Source organism: Odocoileus virginianus, chromosome 11 (assembly GCF_023699985.2).
Source record: "Odocoileus virginianus isolate 20LAN1187 ecotype Illinois chromosome 11, Ovbor_1.2, whole genome shotgun sequence".
In the NCBI taxonomy this organism is placed as follows: Eukaryota; Metazoa; Chordata; class Mammalia; order Artiodactyla; family Cervidae; genus Odocoileus; species Odocoileus virginianus.
Genome location: NC_069684.1, coordinates 40,673,472 through 40,690,397, shown reverse-complemented (window position 1 = coordinate 40,690,397; position 16,926 = coordinate 40,673,472). Strand labels below are relative to the sequence as shown.

At 38.1% G+C, this 16,926-nt stretch overlaps 1 protein-coding gene across 6 annotated transcripts in view; it reads left to right on the top strand.

Moving 5' to 3' along the window:
• Positions 1 to 16,926, top strand: part of MROH9 (maestro heat like repeat family member 9) — a 93,520-nt gene that overhangs the window by 42,589 nt on the left and 34,005 nt on the right. The gene's annotated exons all lie outside the window — the stretch shown is intronic.

The following is a 16,926-nucleotide window of genomic DNA, read 5'->3' as shown; positions in this document are numbered from 1 at the left end:
TTTCAGCTTATAACCTCAGAGAAGCATTAGTGAAATAAGAAGCAAGGTGCTCTGGGTAGATTAAGCTTGATGTTGAATATACAACCCTTGGTTTGAGAAGAATTCCAGGTCTAGCTAAAACTCTCATTTAAAAGTGAACAGGGGTTGGAGACAAGATGGTGGAGTAGAGGGACCTGAGTTTGCCTCTTCTCACAAATGCACCAAAATCACAACTAGCTGCTGAACAACCATTGGCAAAAAGGACTGGAACCTACCAAAAAAGATACTCTACATCAAAGACACAAAGAAACCACAATGAAACAGTAGGAGGGGGCACAGTACTGATATAATCAAATCCCATACCACTCAGGTGGGTAACCCACAAACCGGAAAATAATAATCTCACAGAAGTTCTCCCAGAAGTGAGAGCTCTGAGTCTCATGCCGGCTCCCCAGCTTACGGGACCAGCATTAGAGGAAGGAGTCTTCAGAGTAGTTGGCTTTGAAGATCAGTAAGACTTGACTGCAGGAGGTCTGCAAGACTAAGAGAAACAGAGATATCTCTCTTGGAAGGAACACAGAACTTTTTGTGTGTAACAGGATCCAGGATAAAAGAAGTTATTTCATAGAAGCTTGGGCAAGAACTACCTGCTGGTCTGGGAAGGTTTCCCGAGGAGGCAAGGAGAAGCTTTGGCTCTCTCTGGGGTCACAAAAGTTGGTGGTGGACATACTGGGGAGTGTTCATCTACATGAGTAAAATATCTTGTTTGGGTCTCTGGCACCAAGACCTGGCCCCAAGCAATAGCCTGTAGGCTTCAGTGCTGGGTCTTTTCAGGTCAAACAATAGAGTGGGAACACAGCCACACCCATCAGCAGACAGGCTGCCTAAAGACTTCCTGAGCCCAGAGCCACCAACAGATACGTCCCTTGACATGTCTGTGTCCACAAGAGAACCATGACCCATTTCAACCCACCAGAAGGCAGGCACCTACTCCTCCCTCCAGGAAGCCAGCACGAGCCTCTAATTCAGCCTCCCCCTCCAGGGGGCAGACATTAGAGTAAGAAAAGCATAATTCCACAGCCTGCAGAACTGAATGTGTGAGTGGGCACCCTTGTCTTGTTCCTGATTTCAGGGGAAATGCTTTCAATTTTTCACCATTGAGGGTGATGCTTGCTGTGGGTTTGTCATATATAGCTTTTATTATGTTGAGGTATGTTGCTTCTATTCCTGCTTTCTGGAGAGTTTTAATCATAAATGGATGTTGAATTTTGTCAAAGGCTTTTTCTGCATCTATTGAGATAATCATATGGTTTTATCTTTCAATTTGTTAATGTGGTGTATTATGTTGATTGATTTGCGGATATTAAAGAATCCTTGCATTCCTGGGATAAAGCCCACTTGGTCATGGTGTATGATTTTTTTAATACGTTGTTGAATTCTGGTTGGTAGAATTTTGTTAAGGATATTTGCATCTATGTTCATCAGTGATATTGGCCTGTAGTTTTCTTTTTTTGTGGCATCTTTGTCTGGTTTTGGAATTAGGGTGATGGTAGCCTCATAGAATGAGTTTCGAAGTTTACCTTCTTCTGCAATTTTCTGGAAGAGTTTGAGTAAGATAGGTGTTAGCTCTTCTCTAAATTTTTGGTAGAATTCAGCTGTGAAGCCATCTGCTCCTGGGCTTTTGTTTGCTGGAAGATTTCTGATTACAGTTTCGATTTCCTTGCTTGTGATGGGTTTGTTAAGATCTTCTATTTCTTCCTGGTTCAGTTTTGGAAAGTTATACTTCTCTAAGAACTTGTCCATTTCTTCCAAGTTGTCCATTTTATTGGCATAGAGCTGCTGCTAGTAGTCTCTTATGATCCTTTGTATTTCAGTGTTGTCTGTTCTGATCTCTCCATTTTCGTTTCTAATTTTGTTAATTTGGTTTTTCTCCCTTTGTTTCTTAATGAGTCTTGCTAATGGTTTGTCAATTTTGTTTATTTTTTCAAAAAAACAGCTTTTAGCTTTGTTGACTTTTGCTATGGTCTCTTTAGTTTCTTTTGCATTTATTTCTGCCCTAATTTTTAAGATTTCTTTCCTTCTACTAACCTTGGGGTTCTTCATTTCTTCCTTCTGTAGTTGCTTTAGGTGTAGAGTTAGGTTATTTATTTGACTTTTTTCTTGTTTCTTGAGGTAGGCCTGTAATGCTATGAATCTTCCCCTTAGCACTGCTTTTACAGTGTCCCATAGGTTTTGGGTTGTTGTGTTTTCAACATAGTTTTTGGAAGTGTTGGCCACAGCAATCAGGGCAGAAAAAGAAGTAAAAGGAATCCAGATAGGAAAAGAAGAAGTGAAACTCTCTCTGTTTGCAGATAACATGATCCTCTACATAGAAAACCCTAAAGACTCTACCAGAAAATTACTAGAGCTAATCAACGAATACAGTAAAGTTGCAGGATATAAAATTAACACACAGAAATCTCTTGCATTCCTATACACTAACAAGGAGAAAACAGAAAGAGAAATTAAGGAAACAATACCATTCACCATTGCAACAAAAAGAATAAAATACTTAGGAGTATATCTACCTAAAGAAACAAAAGACCTATACATAGAAAACTATAAAACACTGATGAAAGAAATCAAAGAGGACACAAACAGATGGAGAAATATACCGTGTTCATGGATTGGAAGAATCAATATTGTCAAAATGGCTATACTACCCAAAGCAATCTATAGATTCAATGCAATCCCTATCAAACTACCAAAGGTATTTTTCACAGAACTAGAACAAATAACTTCACAATTTGTATGGAAATACAAAAAAGCCTCGAATAGCCAAATTAACCTTGAGAAAGAAGAATGGAACTGGAGGAATCAACCTGCCTGACTTCAGACTCTACTACAAAGCCACAGTCATCAAGACAGTATGGTACTGGCACAAAGACAGAAATATAGATCAATGGAACAGAATAGAAAGCCCAGAGATAAATCCACGAACCTATGGTCACCTTATCTTCGACAAAGGAGGCAAGGATGTACAATGCAAAAAAGACAACCTCTTTAACAAGTGGTGCTGGGAAAACTGGTCAACCATCTGTAAAAGAATGAAACTAGAACACTTTCTAACACCATACACAAAAATAAACTCAAAATAGATTAAACATCTAAATGTAAGACCAGAAACTATAAAACTCCTAGAGGAGAACATAGGCAAAACACTCTCTGACATAAATCACAGCAGGATCCTCTATGACCCACATCCCAGAATTTTAGAAACAAAAGCAAAAATAAACAAATGGGACCTAATGAAACTTAAAAGCTTTTGCACAACAAAGGAAACTATAAGCAAGGTGAAAAGACAGCCCTCAGATTGGGAGAAAATAATAGCAAGCGAAGCAACAGACAAAGGATTAATCTCAAAAATATACAAGCAACTCCTCCAGCTCAACTCCAGAAAAATAAATGACCCAATCAAAAAATGGGCCAAAGAACTCAACAGACATTTCTCCAAGGAAGACATACAGATGGCAAAAAAACACATGAAAAGATGATCAACATCACTCATTAGCAGAGAAATGCAAATCAACACCACAATGAGGTACCATTACACGCCAGTCAGGATGGCTGCTATCCAAAAGTCTACAAGCAATAAATGCTGGAGAGGGTGTGGAGAAAAGGGAACCCTCTTACACTGTTGGTGGGAATGCAAATTAGTACAGCTACTATGGAGGACAGTGTGGAGATTTCTTAAAGAGCTGGAAATAGACCTGCCATATGACCCAGCAATCCCACTTCTGGGCATACACACCGAGGAAACCAGATCTGAAAGAGACACGTGCACCCCAATGTTCATCGCAGCACTGTTTATAATAGCCAGGACATGGAAGCAACCTAGATGCCCATCAGCAGACGAATGGATGAGGAAGCTGTGGTACATATACACCATGGAATATTACTCAGCCATTAAAAAGAATTCATTTGAATCAGTTCTAATGAGATGGATGAAACTGGAGCCCATTATACAGAGCGAAGTAAGTCAGAAAGATAAAGACCATTACAGTATACTAACACATATATATGGAATTTAGAAAGATGGTAATGATAACCCTATATGCAAAACAGAAAAAGAGACTCAGACGTATAGAACAGACTTGTGGACTCTGTGGGAGTAGGCGAGGGTGGGATGTTTCAAGAGAACAGCATCAAAACATGTATATTATCTAGGGTGAAACAGATCACCAGCCCAGGTTGGGTGCATGAGACAAGTGCTCGGGCCTGGTGCACTGGGAAGACCCAGAGGGATCGGGTGGAGAGGGAGGTGGGAGGGGGGACTGGGATGGGGAATACATGTAAATCCATGGCTAATTCATTTCAATGTATGACAAAAACCACTGCAATGTTGTAAAGTAATTAGCCTCCGACTAATAAAAATAAATGAAAAAAAGAAAAAAAAAAAAAAAAAGAACTGAATGTGCAAACACAGGTCAGAAACTACCCAGAAACAGTTAGTTCCTTGCCATTGGGTAATAAGAGGAAAATGTACTGCTGTGATACATAGTACATCCCCTACAGAGGGCCACTTCTCAAAGGTTAAGAAACATAACTAACCTGCTACATGCATAAAAATACAAATAGAAATTTAGAAAAAAGACCAATAAATAGATGGCAAAGATGGCCATCTATTTGTCTTTGTCTGATGGCTCCAGACAAAGGAACAAGATAAAACTTCAGAAGGACAACTAAGTGAAATGAAGTGGAAAAAGGCAATCTATCCAAGAAAGGAGTTCAGAGTAATGAACATAAAGATGATTCAAGAACTTGGGAAAAGAATGGATTCACAGAACAAGAAGTTACAAGAAGTTTTTATCAAGAATACACTCAGTTTAGTTCAGTTCAGTCACTCAGTTGTGTCAGACTCTTTGCCACCCCATGGACTGTAGCACGCCAGGCTTCCCTGTCCATGACAAATTCCCGGTGTATGTTCACACTCATGTCCATCAAGTCAGTGATGCCATCCAACCATCTCATCCTCTGTCATCCCCTTCTGCCCCTGCCTTCAATCTTGCCCAGCATCAGAATCTTTTCTAATAAGTCAGTTCTTCTAATAAGTCAGGTGGCCAAACTATTGGAGCTCCAGTTTCAGCATCAGTGCTTCCAATGAATATTCAGGACTGATTTCCTTTAGGATGGACTGGTTGGATCTCCTGGCAGTCCAGGGGACTCTCAATAGTCTTCTCCAACAGCACAGTTCAAAAGCATCAGTTCTTCAGCACTCAGCTTTCTTTGGGCTTCACTGCTGGCTCAAACAGTAAATAATCCACCTGCAATGTGGGAGACTGGAGTTCAATTCCTAGGTTAGGAAGATCCCCTGAAAAAAGGAAAGGCTGCTCACTCCAGTATTCTTGCCTGGATAATTTCATGGACAAAGGAGCCTGGTGGGCCACAATCCATGGGGTTACAAAGAGTCAGACACAACTGAGTGACTTTCACTTCACTTCATGTGCACACGTGTGTGTGTGTGTGTGTGTGTGTGTGTGTGTGTGTGTATACAACTTGAGTTTCAAGAATACAATAACTGAAATGAAAAATACACTCAAAGGAATTAATGGCAGAATATGTGAGGCAGAAGAATGAATCAGTGAGTTGGAAAACGGAGTATTGGAAATTACTGCTGCAGAGCAGAATAAAGAAAATAGAATGAAAAGTGAGGACAGTTTAAGAGACAACTGGGTCAAATATACCAACATCCACATTATAGATGTCCCAGAAGTAGAATAGGGAGAGAAAGAAGCTGAGAAAATATTTGAAGAGATAACAGCTGAAAATGTCCCTGACACAGGAAAGGAAACAATCACCTAAATTCAAGAAGCACAGAGAATCCCATAAGGGAATAACCTAAGCAAAAACTCACAAAGACACATTGTAATCAAATTGACAAAAATTGAAAACAGAGAAAACATTAAAAGCAACACAGATAAAGCAACAAATAACAAAGCAAAGAAATTCCCAAATAGAGATCAGTTGATTTGTTAGCAGAAACTGCAGACCAAGAGGGAATGACATAATATATGTAAAGTGATAAAAGAGAAATGATCCCATTCAGATTTGATAGATAAATCAAAAGTTTTACATAAATCTGTTTTCATTCCATTCCCTAAGAAAGACAATGCCAAAGAATGCTTAAACTACCACACAATTGCACTCATCTCACACGCTAGTAAAGTAATGCTCAAAACTCTTCAAGCAAGGCTTCAGCAATACGTGAACTGAGAACTTTCAGGTGTTCAAGCTGGTTTTAGAAAAGGCAGAGGAACCAGAGATCAAATTGCCAATATCTGCTGGATCATTGAAAAAGCAAGAGAGTTCCAGAAAAACATCTATTACTGCTTTATTGACTACGCCAAAGCCTTCGACTGTGTGGATCACAATAAACTGTGGAAAATTCTGAAGGAGATGGGAATACCAGACCACCTGACCTGCCTCTTGAGAAACCTATATGCAGGTCAGGAAGCAACAGTTAGAACTGGACATGGAACAACAGACTGGTTCCAAATAGGAAAAGGAGTACGTCAAAGCTGTATTTTGTCACCCTGCTTAATTAACTTATATGCAGAGTATATCGTGAGAAATGCTGGGCTGGAAGAAGCACAAGCTGAAATCAAGATTGCGGAGAGAAATATCAATAACCTCAGATATGCAGATGACACCACCCTTATGGCAGAAAGTGAAGAGGAGCTAAAAAGCCTCTTGATGAAAGTGAAAGAGGAGAGTGAAAAAGTTGGCTTAAAACTCAACATTCAGAAAACTAAGATCATGGCATCTGGTCCCATCACCTCATGGGAAATAGATGGGGAGACAGTGGAAACAGTGTCAGACTTTATTTTTCTGGGCTCCAAAATCACTGCAGATGGTGATTGCAGCCATGAAATTAAAAGACGCTTACTCCTTGGAAGGAAAGTTATGACCAACCTAGATAGCATATTAAAAAGCAGAGACATTACTTTGCCAACAAAGGTCCATCTGGTCAAGGCTATGGTTTTTCCAGTGGTCATGTATGGATGTGAGAGTTGGACTGTGAAGAAAGCTGAGCACCAAAAAATTGATGCTTTTGAACTGTGGTGTTGGAGAAGACTCTTGAGAGTCCCTTGGACTGCAAGAAGATCCAACCAGTCCATCCTGAAGGAGATCAGTCCTGGGTGTTCATTGGAAGGACTGATGCTGAAGCTGAAACTCCAGTACTTTGGCCACCTCATGTGAAGAATTGACTCATTGGAAAAGACCCTGATGCTGGGAGGGATTGGGGGCAGGAGGAGAAGGGGACGACAGAGGATGAGATGGCTGGATGGAATCACCTACTCTATGGGCAGGAGTTTGAGTAAACTCTGGGAGTTTGTGATGGACAGGGAGGCCTGGCGTGATGCAATTCATGGGGTCACAAAGAGTCGGACACAACTGAGCCACTGAACTGAACTGAACGTACATAGAAGCAAAAGCTATGAGAATTCAGCACCACCATACCAGCTTTACAATAAATGCTAAAGAAACTTCTCAAAATGGAAAATGAGAGACTACAAGTAGAAACAAAAAAAAATTATGAAAGTGGTAGCTCACCAGTAAAGGCAAACAACAGTAAATATAGGTAATTATCCACAGACAAATATGACATCAAAATCAGTAATCATGAGAGAAGAAGAGTACAAATGCAGGATATTAAAAATGCATTTGAAATTAAGAGATAAGAAACTTAAAATAATCATGCACATATATATAGACTACTATCCCAAATAACATAGTAACCACAAATCAAAAATTTGTAATGGTTATACACACAAAAAAGGTATCCAAACACAACACTAAAGATAGTCATTAAATCACAAAAGAAGAAAGGGAGGAAAATATCTACAAAAAACAAATCCAAAACTATTAACAAAATGGCAATAAGAACCCACATATTGATAATTACCTTAAATATAAATGGAATAAATGCTCCAACCAAAAGACATAGATTGGCTGAATGGATACAAAAGTAGGACCCATATATATGCAGCCTACAAAAGACCTACTTAAGATCTAGATACATATACAGACAAAAGTGAGGTGATATAAAAAGATATTCCATGCAAATTGAAATCAAAAGAGAGCTGAAGTAACAATACTTATCAGACAAAATAGACTTTAATATAAAGTCTGTTATCTGAGACAAAAAAGGGCACTACATAATGATTAAGGGATCAATGCAAGGAATAGAAATAACAATTGTAGATTTCTATGTCCCCCCATCATAAGAGCACCTCAGTATATCAGACAAACATCATCAAACACAAAAGGAGAAAATAACAGTAACACAATCATAGTGGGAAAATTTAACATCCCACTTAGATCAATGGACAGATCATCCAGACAAAAAATCAGTAAAGAAATACAGGTGACACATTAGACTAGATAGACTGAATTGATATTTAGATGGAGCATTCCATCTGAAAGCACCAGAATACACATTCTTTTCAAGAGCACATGGAACAGTCTCCAGGACAGATCTGGGCCACAAAGCAAGCCTCATTAAATTCATAAAATTGAAATCACATCAAACATCTTTTCCAACTTCAACACTATGCGATTAGAAATCAACTATAAGGGGAAAACTAAAAAGCACAAACACATGGGACCTAAACAATGTGCTACTAAACAACCAATGGATCACTAAGGAAATCAAAGTGGAAATAAATAGAAACAAATGAAAATTAAAACAATGATCTAAAACCTATGGGATGCAGCAAAAGCAGTTCTAAGTGCTAAGTTAAAGTGATACAAGCTTATCAAAAAACAAGAAAAATCCCAGATAAACAGCCTAACTTACACCTAAGCAACTAGAGAAATAACAAAAAAAAATCAGAGTTAGTAGGAGAAAAGAACTCATAAAGATCAGAGCAGAAATAAATGAAATATAGACCACGGAAAGAAAAGATCAATAAAAATAAAAGATGGTTCTTTGAAAATATTTCAAAAAGTGATAAACCTTTAGCCAGACTCATAGAGAAAAAAAAAAAAAAAAAGGAGAGGACCCAAATCAATAAAACTAGAAATGAAAATGGAAAAGTTACACTGGACAAAACAGAAATACAAAGGATCATACTACTACTAGAAGCAACTATACACCCCAAAAATGGACAATATAGAAGAAATGGACAAGCTCTCAGAAAGGTACAATTCCCCAAGACTGAACCAGGAAGAAATAGAAAATATGAACAGACTTATAGCAAGTTCTGAAATTTAAACTGTGATTTAAAAAATCCCAACAAACAAAAGTTCCAGAATGGGTGGCTTCACAGGCAAATTCTACCAAATATTTAGAGAAAACATCTATACTATACTAAACATCTATGCTACTAACATCTACACTAAACATCTATACTACTAAAACTGTTCCCAAAAATTGCAGAGGAAGGAATACTTCAGAACTAATTCTATGATGTCATCATCACCCTGATACCAAAACCAGACAAAAATACCACAAAAAAGAAAATTACACACCAATATCACTGATGATCATAGACGTAAAGATCCTCAACAAAATGTTAGCAAACCAAATCCAAAAATACACTAAAAGGATCATATACCATGGTCAAGTGGGATTTATCCCACAGATGCAAGGATTTTACAAAATCTGCAAATCAATCATAATGTGATATAACATATTAAAAATTGAAGAACAAATCCATGTGATCATTACAACAGATGCAGAAAAATCTTTTGATAAAATTCAACATACATTTATGATAAAAACTCTTCAGAGAGTGGGCACAGAGGGAACATACTTCAAAATAATAAAGACCATATATGACAAACCCACATCTAACTTAATAATCAATGGTGAAAAGTTGAAGGCATTTCCTCTAAGAGCAGTAACAAGACAGCTAAACACCACTTTCATTAAACATAGTTTCAAAAGTCCTATTCACAGTTATCAGAGAAGAAAAACAAATAAAGGGAATCAATTGGAAAGGAAGAAGTAAAACTGTTAGTGTTTGCAGATAATGTGATACTATACATTGAAAATCCTTAAGATGCTACCAGAAAACTACTAAAACTCATCAATGAATTCAGTAAAGTTGCAGGATGAAAAATTAATATGCAGAAATATGTTGTATTTCTATAAACTAACCATAAAAAATTAGAAAGAGAAATTAAGGAAACAATCACATTTACCACCACATCAAAAAGAATAAAATAAACCTACATAACATGGTCCACCGGAGAAGGGAATGGCAAACCACTTCAGTATTCTCGCCTTGGGAACCCCATGAACAGCATTAGAAGGCAAAAGACAGGACATTGAAAGAAGAGCTCCACAAGTCAGTAGGTGCCCAATATGCTAGGGGAGATCAGTGGAGAAGTAAATCTAAAAAGAATGAAGAGATGGAGTCAAAGCAAAGACAACACCCAGTTGTGAATGTGACTGGTGTTGGAAGCAAAGCCGATGCTATAAAGAGCAATCTTGTATAGGAACCTGGAATGTTAGGTCCATGAATCAAGGTAAATTGGAAGTGGTCAAACAGGAGATGGCAAGAGTGAACATCGACCTTTTAGGAATCAGTGAACTAAAATGAACTGGAATCCATGAATTTAACTCAGATGACCATTATATCTACTACTGTGGCCAAGAATCCCTTAGAAGAAATGGAGTCGCCATGATAGTAAACAAAAGAGTCCAAGATGCAGTACTTGGATACAATCTCAAAAACGACAATGATCTCTGTTTGTTTCCAGGGAAACCATTCAATATCACGGTAATCCACGTCTATGCCCTGACCAGTAATGCTGAAGAAGCTGAAGACCTACAAGACCTTCTAGGACTAACACCCCAAAAAAGATGTCCTTTACATTGTAGGGGACTGCAATTCAAAAGTAGGAAGTCAAGAGATACCTGGAATAACAGGCAAATTTGGCCTTGGAGTATAAAACAAAGCAGGGCAAAGGCTAACAGAGTCTGTCAAGAGAACGCACTGGTCATAGCAAACACCTTCTTCCAAAAACACAAGAGAAGACTCTACACATGGACATCACCAGATGGTCAACACTGAAATCAAATTGATTATATTCTTTGCAGCCAAAGATGGAGAAGCTCTATACAGTTAGCAAAAACAAGACCAAGAGCTGACTGTGGCTCAGATCATGAACTCCTTATTGCCAAATTCAGACTTAAATTGAAGAAAGTAGGGAAAACCACTAGACCATTCAGGTATGATCTAAATGAAATCCCTAACGATTATACAGTGGAAGTGAGAAATAGATTCAAGGAATTCGACCTGATAGACACAGTGCCTGAACAACTATGGACAGAGATTCATGACATTGTACAGGAGGCAGTGATCAAGACTATCCCCAAGAAAAAGAAATTTAAAAAGGCAAAATGGTTGTCTGAAGAAGTCTTACAAATAGCTGTGAAAAGAAGAGAAGCAAAAGGCAAAGGAGAAAAGGAAAGATATACCCATTTGAATGCAGAGTTCCAAAGAATAGCAAGGATAGATAAGAAAGCTTTCCTCAGTCATCAGTGCAAAGAAATAGAGAAAAACAACAGAATGGGAAAGACTAGAGATCTCGTCAAGAAAATAGAGATACAAGGGAACATTCCATGCAAAGATGGGCTCAATAATAGAAGCAGAAGATGTTAAGAAGAGGGGGCAAAAATACACAGAAGAACTGAACAAAAAAGATCTTCATGACCCTGATAACCATGAAGATGTGATCACTCACCTACAGCCAGACATCCTGGAATGAGAAGTCAAGCAGGCCTTGGGAAGCATCACTACAAACAAAGCTAGTGGAGGTGATGGAATTCCACTTGAGCTATTTCAAATCCTAAAAGATGATGCTGTGAAAGTGCTGCACTCAATATGCCAGCAAATTTGGAAAACTCAGCAGTGGCCACAGGATTGGAAAAGTTCATTTTCCTTCCAATCCCAAAGAAAGACAATTCCAAAGAATGGTCAAACTACCACACAATTGCACTCAACTTCATGCTAGCAAAGTAATGCTCAAAATTCTCCAAACCAGGCTGCAGTAATACACGAACAGTGAACTTCCAGATGGATTCAGTGAACTTCAATCTGAATTTAGAAAAGGCAGAGGGACCAGAGATCAAATTGCCAACATCCGGTTGATCATCAAAAAAAAAAAAAAAACAAACAAACAAAAAAAAACAAGAGAGTTCCAGGAAAACATCTACTTCTGTTTTATTGACTACACCAACGCCTTTGACTGTGTGGATCACAACAAACTGGAAAATTCTTCAAGAGAGGAATACAAGACCACCTGACCTGCCTCTTGAGAAATCTGTATGCAGGTCAAGAAGCAACAGTTAGAACTAGACATGGAACAGCAGACTGGTTCCAAATTGGGAAAGGAGTACGTCAAGGCTGTATATTTTCACCTTGCTTATTTAACTTATATGCAGAGTACATCATACAAAATGCTGGGCTGGATGAAACACAAGTTGGAATAAGATTGCCGGGCAAAATATCAATAAACTCAGATATGCAGATGACACCACCCTTATGGCAGAAAGTGAAGGAGAATGAAAGAGCTTATTGATGAAAGGAAGGAAGAGAGTGTAAAAGTTGGCTTAAAACTCAACATTCAGAAAACTAAGATCATGGCATCTGTTCCCATCACCTCATGGGAAATTGATGGAGACAAAATGGAAAGCATCAGAGACTTTATTTTTTGGGCTCCAAATTCACTGTAGATGGTGACTGCAGGCATGAAATTAAAATATGCTTGCTCATTGGAAGTAAAGTTATAACCAACCTAGACAGCATATTAAAAAGCAAAGACATTACTTTGCCAACAAAATCTGTTTAGTCAAAGCTATGGTTTTTCCAGTAGTCATACATGAATGTGAGAGTTGGACTATAAAGAAAGCTGAGTGCCAAGGAATTGATTCTTTTGAACTGTGGTGTTGGAAAAGACTCCCGAGAGTCCCTTGGACTGCAAGGAGATCCAACCAGTCCATCCTGAAGAAGATAAGTCCTGGGTGTTCATTGGAAGGACTGATGCTGAAGCTGAAACTCCAATACTTTGGCCACTGGATGCAAAGTACTGACTCATTGGAAAAGACCCTAATGCTGGGCAAGATGAAGGCAGGAGGAGGAGGGGATGACAGAGGATGAGATGGTTTAATGGCATCACCGACTCGATGGACATGAGTTTGAGTAAGCTCTGGGATTGGTGATGGACAGGGAAAACTGGCATGCTGCTGTCCATGAGGTCACAAAGAGTTGGACATGACTGAGCAACTGAACTGAACTGAACTGAACTGAATATAGGGAGGCAAAAGACCTATGCTAGAAAAACTTTAAGATGTTGGTGTTAAAACTGAAGATGACACAAAGGGAAGGAAAGATATAACACATGCTTGTATTGGAGCAGTATTGTTAAAACACTAGGTTGAGACTTCTTCGGTGGTCCAGTAGTTCAAAATACACCTGCCAGTGAAGGGGGCACGATTATGATCCCTGGTTCAGGAAGATCCCACATGCTGTGGCACAACTAAGCCCATGCACCACAACTCTCTGAACCTGTACTCTAGAACCCATGCTTCACAGCCCATGCTCCACACAAGAGAAACAACTACAATAAGAAGTCCATGCACTGCAATGAAGTGTAGCCCCTGCTCAGCACAACTAGAGCCCCACATGCAGTAACAAAGACCTAATAGAGCCAAAAATAAATAAATACACATTTTACAAAAATGCGTAGACTACCCAAAACAGTGTACACATCCAATGGAATCTCTATCAAATTACCGATGGCATTTGCCTCAGAACTAGAACAAAAAATTTTTTAATTTATATGGAAACACAAAAGACCCCCAAATACCAAAACAATCTGGAGAAAGAAGAATGGACCTGAAGATATCACACGTCTTTACTTCAAGCTATATTACAAAGCTACAGTAATCAAAATAGTATGGTACTCGCAACAGAAACAGATACATAGATCAATGGAACAACACAGAAAGCCCAGAAATGATCCCACACACCTACAGTCAATGAATCTACAATAAAGAAAATAATATACAATGGAGAAAAGACAATCTCTTCAACTTGTGCTCAGAAAATCTAACAGCTACATGTAAAATAATATTAGAACATTTCTAACACCATATATAAAAAATAAACTCAAAATGGATTAAAGACTGAAATGTAAGACCAGATACTATAAAAATACTAGAGAAAAACATAGGCAGAACATTCTTTATGTAAATCTCAACAATATCTTTTTGGATCCGTCTCCTAGATGGCATAACACTATACACTAAAAATAAAAATGCATATAATGTAAAAATGGAAATAAAAACAAAAATAGACAAATGGGACCTAATTAAACTTAAAAGCTTTTGCACAGCAAAGGAAACCATAAGCAGAATAAAATGCAACCTATATAATGGGAGAAAACATTTGCAGATGATACAACCAACAAGAGATTCATTTCCAAACTATACAAACTGCTCATACAATTCAATACAAAGAAAACAAGTAACCCAATAAAAAAAAAGTACATGGAATGATGCTTAATATCACTATTAGAGAAATGCAAATGAAAAATACAATAAGATAAAACCTCACACCTGTCAGAATGGCCATCATCAAATAGTCTACAAATAATCAATGTTGGAGAGGGTGTGGAGAAAGAGGAACCCTCCTCCATTGTTGGGAATGTAAATTGGTACAACCAGTATGGAGAACAGTATGGAGATTCCCTAAAAGGCTAAAAATAGAGCTACCATCAGATTATCCAGCCATAAAAAAAAATGAAACAATTCCATTTGCAGTGATATGGATGGACCTAGAGATTATCACACTAAGTGAAGTAAGCCAGACAACAAAGATAAATAACATATAAAGTGAAAGTCACTCAGTTGTGTCCGACTCTTTGTGACCCCATGGACTATACAGTCCATGGAATTCTCTAGACCAGCATACTGGAGTGGGTAGACTTTCCCTTCTCCAGGGGATCTTCCCAACCCAGGAATCGAACCGGGGTTTCCTGAATTGCAGATGGATTCTTACCAGCTAAGCTAACAGGGAAGCCCGTATATATAAACTAATACAACATTGCAAATCAACTATATTTCAATAATGCGTTTAAAAAAGGTAAAGCCATAAAACAAGAGAAAAAAGTGAATGAAAATGGGAAAAATAAAACTAACACAAAGCCTATAAAGAGAACTTGCAAGATTATAACTCAGTGTTTACCATTCTAGGCCATTCCACTAACACATAGTTCATTTCTTCAAAATACAGATGCATGTCTTCTTTAACTGTCAAAATGTTTTTGGAAGTGCATGTTCCATTATTATTCTATTCCATTATCTTGACTTGCTTTTTAAAGGACTCAAGTTATACACATGCTTTCTGAATTGAGCTTATATGTTTTACCTAATAAAATCTACCCAACCAAAGTAAACCTTTCTTTTAAAATGGCTTTTCTCCTATTACCCATAAATGCATAGACTGGGAGGCTGCCAGAATGGTAGAATAGGAGGGCCCTGAGCACAAAAAGGCACACCAAAATTACAATTATTTACAGAGCAACTATTGATGAGAAAGACTAGGAAACTAGCAGAAAAACAAATCTACAACTAAAGAACTAAAGAAGGAAGCACAATAAGATGTGTAGGAAGTGCAGAGACACTATACAGTCAATGTCTATACCCCCAGGTCGGAGACCCATGAAGCAGAGGAGAATCACAATTTCAGAGGTTCTGCCCAAGAAGTAAGGCATCTAAACCCCACATTGGGCTACCCAGCCTGGGGGTCCTGCACCAGAAAGATGAACCCCCCAGAATATCTGATTTTGAAGGCCTCTGAGCCTTGCTTTCAGGAGAGTCAGAGGGCTGTAAAGAAACAAAGATTTCACTTTTAAAGCATATACGGTAAAACTCATATGCTCGAAGACCCAGGGCAGAAGCAGTAATTGAGAAAGAATGTGGATCAAACACACTGATCTTGGAGAGCCTCCTAGAGAGACAGGAGGCAACTTGGATTCACCTGGAGACATAGACTCTAGTAAGTAATGAGGATGAAAGGTACACTGTGGCAAACCTAGCCAAGAATAATGTAATATCTTCACACAATGACAGATGATAAATTTACATGGTGAACATTTTATAACATATAGAAATATAGAATCACTATCTTGTATGCCAGGAACTAAGGAAGTGTTGTAAATCAATTATATTTCAAAAACAAATTAAATTCATAGAAAAGGAGATAGGATTTGTGGTTTGCCAGAGGCTGGTGGGAGGGGTAATTTCCAGTTAGACGATAAATAAGTACTAGGGATATAAGGCACAACATGATAAATGTAATTAACACTGCTGGTATATTATATATGAAAGTTGTTGAGAGTAAATTCTAAGAGTTCTTCACCAGAAAATATTTTTTCTTTTCCTTGTATTTTGCATGATGGATGTATGCTAAATTTATTATGGTAATCATTTCATGATGTATGGACATCAAATCATTATGCTATATGCTTTAAACTTATACAATGCTTTGTGTCAATTATGATCTCAATAAAACTTGAAGGTGGTGACTCTCATGGAGGCAGCGACTCTCATGGAGGCAGCAAGCACAAGATGTGTCTGTTGCCCTCATTAGGTTTAATTACCCAGTTGGATCATGGTCATATCTTAGCCTCTCAAAGTGCCCTAGCAATTGTCAGGGGTTTACATGAAGTGACCATGGGTGTATCAAACTGTACAAAACTGTATGGAAATTGTATCAAATTTGTACATATTTCTAAAATGAAAAGGCTCTCATATTCTCCTCACTCTGCACTTTGCTGTTGGTGTGACAAGGCATTTAAAGATGTTCCTGGCATTTTTTTTTTTTTTTAATTTGTAAGGTGGTGGGTTAACTTCATGGTCATTGGCTAGAAATCCCAAGTTCTCAACTGTGC